At 54.0% G+C, this 6,000-nt stretch overlaps 1 protein-coding gene across 11 annotated transcripts in view; it reads right to left on the minus strand.

Moving 5' to 3' along the window:
• The window catches only part of DDB2 (damage specific DNA binding protein 2), an 80,274-nt gene extending 76,535 nt beyond the window's left edge, over positions 1-3,739 (minus strand). For 4 of the 11 annotated variants that reach the window (XM_069221659.1, XM_069221665.1, XM_069221656.1 and 1 more), the window contains exon 1: positions 3,618-3,739. The gene's annotated coding sequence lies outside the window, so the exon portion shown is untranslated. Of the gene's footprint in view, positions 1-2,596; positions 2,841-3,617 lie in introns of those variants that run through there. The other 7 variants (XM_069221666.1, XM_069221657.1, XM_069221664.1 and 4 more) reach the window with 4 other exon arrangements.
• Between the last annotated feature and the right edge of the window lie 2,261 nt (positions 3,740-6,000).

Genomic DNA, 6,000 nt, shown 5'->3' on the forward strand with positions numbered 1-6,000 from the left:
CCCTCCCCTCAGTACTACCTGCAGGTCCTAACCCCTTCCCCTCCCCCCAAGCGTCAGAACTCCCCCCTCTTCTCATTACTACCTGCAGGTCCTGAACCCTGACTTCCCCCCGAGGGCAGTACTCCCCCCTCCTCTCAGTATTACCTGCAGGTCCTGACCCCCTGACCTCCCCCCAGGGACAGTACCTACTTAAGTATTACCTGCAGATCCTGACTCTCCCTGCAGGGGGGAGTACTCTCCCCTCGTCTCAGTGTTACCTGCAGGTCCTGACCTCCCCCCAGGTACAGTACTCCCCCTCCCCTCAGTATTACTTGCAGGTCCTGACCCCTCCTCCCCGGGGCCGTACTCCCCTCCTCCTCTCAGTATTACCTGCAGGTCCTGACCCCCTGACCTCCCCCCAGGGACAGTACCCCCCTTAGTATTACCTGCAGATCCTGACCCCTCCCTGCAGGGGGCAGTACTATCCCCTCGCCTCAGTATTACCTGCAGGTCCTGACCTTCCCCCATGTACAGTACTCCCCCTTCCCTCAGTATTACCTGCAGGTAGTGAACCCTTCCTCTCCCCCCAGGGCCAGCAATCCCCCCTCCCCTCAGTTTCACCTGCAGGTAGCGACCCTTCCTCTCCCCCCATGGACAATACTCCCTGTCCCCTCAGTATAACCTGCAGGTACCGACCCTTTCCTCTCCCCTAAGGGACAGTATTCCCCCCTCCCCTCAGTACTACCTGCAGGTCCTAACCCCTTCCCCTCCCCCCAAGCGTCCGAACTCCCCCCTCTTCTCATTACTACCTGCAGGTCCTGAACCCTGACTTCCCCCCGAGGGCAGTACTCCCCCCTCCTCTCAGTATTACCTGCAGGTCCTGACCCCCTGACCTCCCCCCAGGGACAGTACCTACCTAAGTATTACCTGCAGATCCTGACTCTCCCTGCAGGGGGGAGTACTCTCCCCTCGCCTCAGTGTTACCTGCAGGTCCTGACCTCCCCCCAGGTACAGTACTCCCCCTCCCCTCAGTATCACTTGCAGGTCCTGACCCCTCCCCCTCGGGGAAGTACTACCCCTCCCCTCAGTATTACCTGCAGGTCCTGACATCTTCCTCTTCTTCCTCGGGCAGTCCTCCCGCTCCCCTCAGTATCACCTGTAGGTCCTGACCCCGGACCTCCCTCCGAGGGGCAGTCCTTCCCCCTTCCCTCAATATTACCTGCAGGTCCTTACTCCTTCCCTCTCCCCCCAGGGGGCAACACTCCCCTCAGTATTACCTGCAGTTCCTGACCCTTCCACCAGGGGGTAGTGCTCCCCCTCCCCTCAGTATTACCTGCAGATACTGACTGATTCCTCTTCCCCAGGGGCAATACTCTCCCTACCCTCAGTATTACCTGCAGGTACTGACCCCGTCCTGTAGGAGGCTGGGCTGGTTTGTAGTGGGTACCTAAGGTACTTACACCTCACACCAGGTCCGGTTATCCCTTATTAGTGAAATGTAGGCAGTGTCTAGAAGCCAGGTTCTCTAGGGGTAGCTCTAGCTGAGCAGCCAAGGCTTGTCTAGGAGACATGTAAAGCTCATGCAATATCGCTGTAGTCACGCAGTATTCACACACATGAAAGAAAATACTCACTGTTACACAAATGCCAAAAATACCATGGAGACCATACTACCTAAGGATGTAAGTAATACACAAATTATATACTCTAGTATGCAGAAATAGCTGTAAAATCAGTTACAAAACAGTGCAATTAGTGAAAATCACAAAAGTTAGAAATGGGACATGGGGAACACAAACCATATACTAAGAAAGAGGAATACGAATGTCGGTTTGTAGAGGGGCGCTGAGAGTATAAGAAAACACCAAAGGTAAGTAATGGAATCCACCCAGAGCCCAGGAAAGCTGGAGTAAATGACATTAAGTTTCCTAGAACACACAAGAATATGAGAAAGAAGATTATGCAAGAACCAGAAGGGACTGCAAGACACCGACAATGGATTCCTGGCCCTGAAGACATGTGGAAGAAGGGGACCAAGACCAAGAAGCACAGAAGAATCCAGAAATAACAGGAGCCCCTGCTAACCTGGATGAAGGTGCAAAAGAAGAAGCACTGGTGAAGAAGAACAGTCAGTATTGCCCCCACGAAGATGGATGTGCATTCCTGGTTGGTGCTGATAATGTCCCATGCCAGATGGATGACTGCAGTCTGGTTTGCGTCGCTGGATTCCGCCAACAAGCCTTGGCACATGCAAAGCTCGCGGTTAGCGGAAAATGTTGCTGCCTGGGACCAGGAGGGATATGGTGGACTTTACCCAGGAGGGGGAGTCATGGGGGCTCTCAGCAACTCAGAGAGCCCTCAGAAGACCAAGCAGCGTGCAGGAGTCCCACAGCACGGAGACAAAGACGGTGCGAAAGGAGGCCCACGCAGCACTACAACAAAGGGTCCCACGCCACCGGAGAACCACACAGAAAGTTGTGCGTCACAGGAAGGAGCGCTGGGGGCCAGAACTGCACAGTGCACTAAGAACTTTGTGGAAGGATGCCAACAAGCCTTGTCAACTGCAAAACACGCAGTGGATGAGGGTACTGTCTTGCATGGGAAAGCAAGCTCTTACCTCCACCAAAGTTGGAAAGTTGGACGTCTGGACTGTCGGAACCACTTCAGTCCACCACCCGTGATACAGGATCCACGCAACTCATCAGGAGAGGAGACCCACGCAGCCGGTCATCGATGCAGAGACATGCCAGTTGAAGCAAGGAAGTGACTCTGTCACTCCACAGAGATTCCTTTGGTTCTTCTGGTGCAGGCTGTCCCCTGAGGATGCACGACCGGGAAACAGTTGCAGTTGCTGGCAGGAGCTGGAGATACAATGTTGCACAAGTTGTCTTTGCTTTTTTGTTGCAGTTGTAAAGTTCTTGGAAGGTCGAGATGCAGTTTATTTGGTAAGAATGTGAAGTAAAGGACGCAGAGGATTCCTGCTGGAGTCTTGCAAACTGAATCTGAAGAAACACCCAGAGGAGAGACCCTAAATAGCCTTGAAAGGGGGACTGGTCAGCTACACAGGTAAGCACCTATCAGGAGGGGGCTCTGACGTCACCTGCTGGCACTGGCCACTCAGATGCTCCCAGAGTGCCCTGCCAACTTGGAATGGAAGATGGCAAAACCCAGGGACCCTCTGGAGGAGCTCTGAGCACCTGGGGTGGTGATGGACAGGGGAGTGGTGGGAGAGGTACTTGCACCTTTTCACGCAGGCTGCAATGGCAGTCCTGCAGAAGCCTTTGCATGGGCTCCCTGTGGGTGGCAAAGGTAATCCTGCAGACCATGGGGATCCCCTGGAACCCCAATACCCTGGGTACCCTGTACTAGGTAGGGGCTTATAAGGAGGCACCAGTTTGCCAATTTGGGGTGAAATACTGGGTTACCAGTACGCAACAACAACATTTAGAGAAGAGAGAGCCTTATCAATGGAGTCCTGGTTAGCAGTGAACACCTTCAAACACACTGACATCAGGCACAAGATGGGGGTAACCATGGCAAAAAAACAGTACTTTCCTACACTTCCTCTCCCCCCAGGGGCAGTCCTCACCCCCCCCCCAGTGTTACTCTCAGGTACTGACCCCTCCCCTGGGTATTACCTGCAGCTCTGGTCCTCCGGCCGTCCTCCTCTCCCCGGGGGTGTCAGCCCTCCCTGTGGCCCCCACCCCCGGGGCTCCAGTTATACAAGCAGCACGTGTCCAGCAGAAGCGCCCAAAACAAAGACACCGCGCACAACGACGGCGACGGGCTACACAAGAGGCAGGGCTCCCTCCTCAAAGTGCGGAGCAGGGGGCCAACGCGGACCCTCCGAGGGGGGCCGCCTGCGGCTTTAATGAACACAGACCCAGTGATGCGGCTGGAGCTGTGCGGGAACCAGAGAAAACACCTGCCCTTGCACCGACCGGGGCGGAATACAACCGCGGCAGCACGGCTCCAACATGGCCGCTGCAGCGGCAAGGAAGCCCTGCTCCAAGATGGCCGCTGCAGCTCACAGTGACACTGCTCCAACATGGCAGCTGCACCAACATTACCTTTTCAATGTAGTCCTTCTTTTCTGTCCTTAACCAACCGCTGGCCGTCCTTGTTGGTGCCGGCCCTCGCTGTACCCGCAGTCCTTCATTTGTGTTCATGACCCGCCAGTGGGCTCCTCCAGCGCGCGATTGTGGCGGCCATCTTTAAAGGGACGTGTGGCCTGGGACTCATCTTGGAGAAGTTGTTTTAGATGGAAAACATCTGAGCCCAATCAAAAAAAGACATGCCTTTACTGACTTTGCAGGAGTTGCTATTAGGATTATTCCATAGATGAATAAAAAAGGTCTTATCAAAGCTATAATGAATTTCGTTTGCTAATGATTCTGTTGAAGGAAATTAATAATAATCATGAAATAGGTCAAAATGTGGATTCCGAATGGCTATAAAACAGTGGGAAATGGTCAATGTTATGTCGTGAGACTACGACCCACTTCATGAGGGCTAACATAAGTATAACACTCCATGAGGGGTGTTTTGTGTTGAAACCCACCTGTGTCATGTGTAATCGAAGTGACCAGTGAAGCAGCAGGGGAGGCGATAAAAGGCGGTGGCCTGTCTCCCGCATTTTATTAAAAAGACTACTACCGGTTGCAGAGCAGTGTCCGCTTCATGCTTTGACAGCACCGGGCCTAGGGAGCACAAGTGTCGCTGCACTCATACACCATGGCACCACCGTGGGCCCACACACCACAGCATCAGGCAACAATGGCCGCTACCTCCACGTGCGCCCCTGGCCCGACAAGCAGCCCCTGCCTGTCACGGTTCCTTGCGTTACAGGAAGGCCAGCGACCCACAGCAGTGCCTCCCAGCCGCTCTTCAGCCTCCAGGGGGGCCCCTCTGCACTGGCCTCAGAACCTCTGAGACATCCAGAGGTCACCAATGGCTGTGAATGTGTCCGACGTCTCTTTTCCTGACATAACGGTTTGTCCCGGCGCCCGAGCAGCGACAGGGTCGTCCCAGCATTTTCAACGCCCCACTGGACCGGACGACCCTGCGTCTGCAGTGATAGAGATGTTTCCTGCAGTTTTCCTCTTCACCACACGACCCCTGGTGAGCCTCTACAGCCACGTCATTTCTTTCTGCTGGGCACTTTTCTCACCCTGAGCCACTGTTCCAGGTCCAAATCTCACCTCCTCCAGTGCTCATTTTCCTGCCTGCACAGACTGGTCTGTTCGCCCAGTCTCCTCTGCTGCGCTCTTCCCTCTTATTAAAGTCTGTTTGTATCAACCGTTGCGGTGAGGAGCCACCCCCTAACAACAAATGGTCTACATTCCTGCACTTGAACCGTTAACATGCAATGGTCCCCCGTCATCCCACGCCACCAAATGGAAAGAGAGGGTAAGTCTTCTCGAAACGTACTTTGCTGATATGACATTAGAGAACGACAGAAGAGGTCCAATGCTGTTACACCTGGGTGGACTAACAATACACAAGACAGCCAAGTGAGTGGTGTAAGAAGGGCCCCCTTTCTCGTATACCACCTTAAAGAATGCCCTGTCAGCTCATTTTCAACCACTTGCCAACCCAGACTATGAGCGGTTCCTACCGTGACAAGCAAGAAAACAACACGAGGAGTCTTTTACGCCTCCCTCTGGGAACTGGCCAGTACCTGCACCCTGCCAGATACTCAGGACAGATACGTGCCCAATTCATTCAGGGATGCTCATCAGCAAAGTTCAGTCCCCAGAATGTCCATGGTGAACATACTAGCTCTCGGCTGCTCCAAAGAACTCTCAAAGGTAAGAGCAGCACTCATGGAGGCGGCCCTACAACAGCCCATCAAGACCGAGCCTGTCAATGCGGCCGCCGTTCTTAACACGGACAAAAGAAAACCGTGTGTCAACTCGTCAACCGTGCCCAAAGTCTGTCAGGTGTGGAGGGCAATACCTGCACCAAGGCAATTGTCCCGCACCAGGGAAGAAGTGCACATCATGTGGCAAACTGAACCAT

The sequence above is a fragment of the Pleurodeles waltl genome, chromosome 3_1 (assembly GCF_031143425.1).
Source record: "Pleurodeles waltl isolate 20211129_DDA chromosome 3_1, aPleWal1.hap1.20221129, whole genome shotgun sequence".
In the NCBI taxonomy this organism is placed as follows: Eukaryota; Metazoa; Chordata; class Amphibia; order Caudata; family Salamandridae; genus Pleurodeles; species Pleurodeles waltl.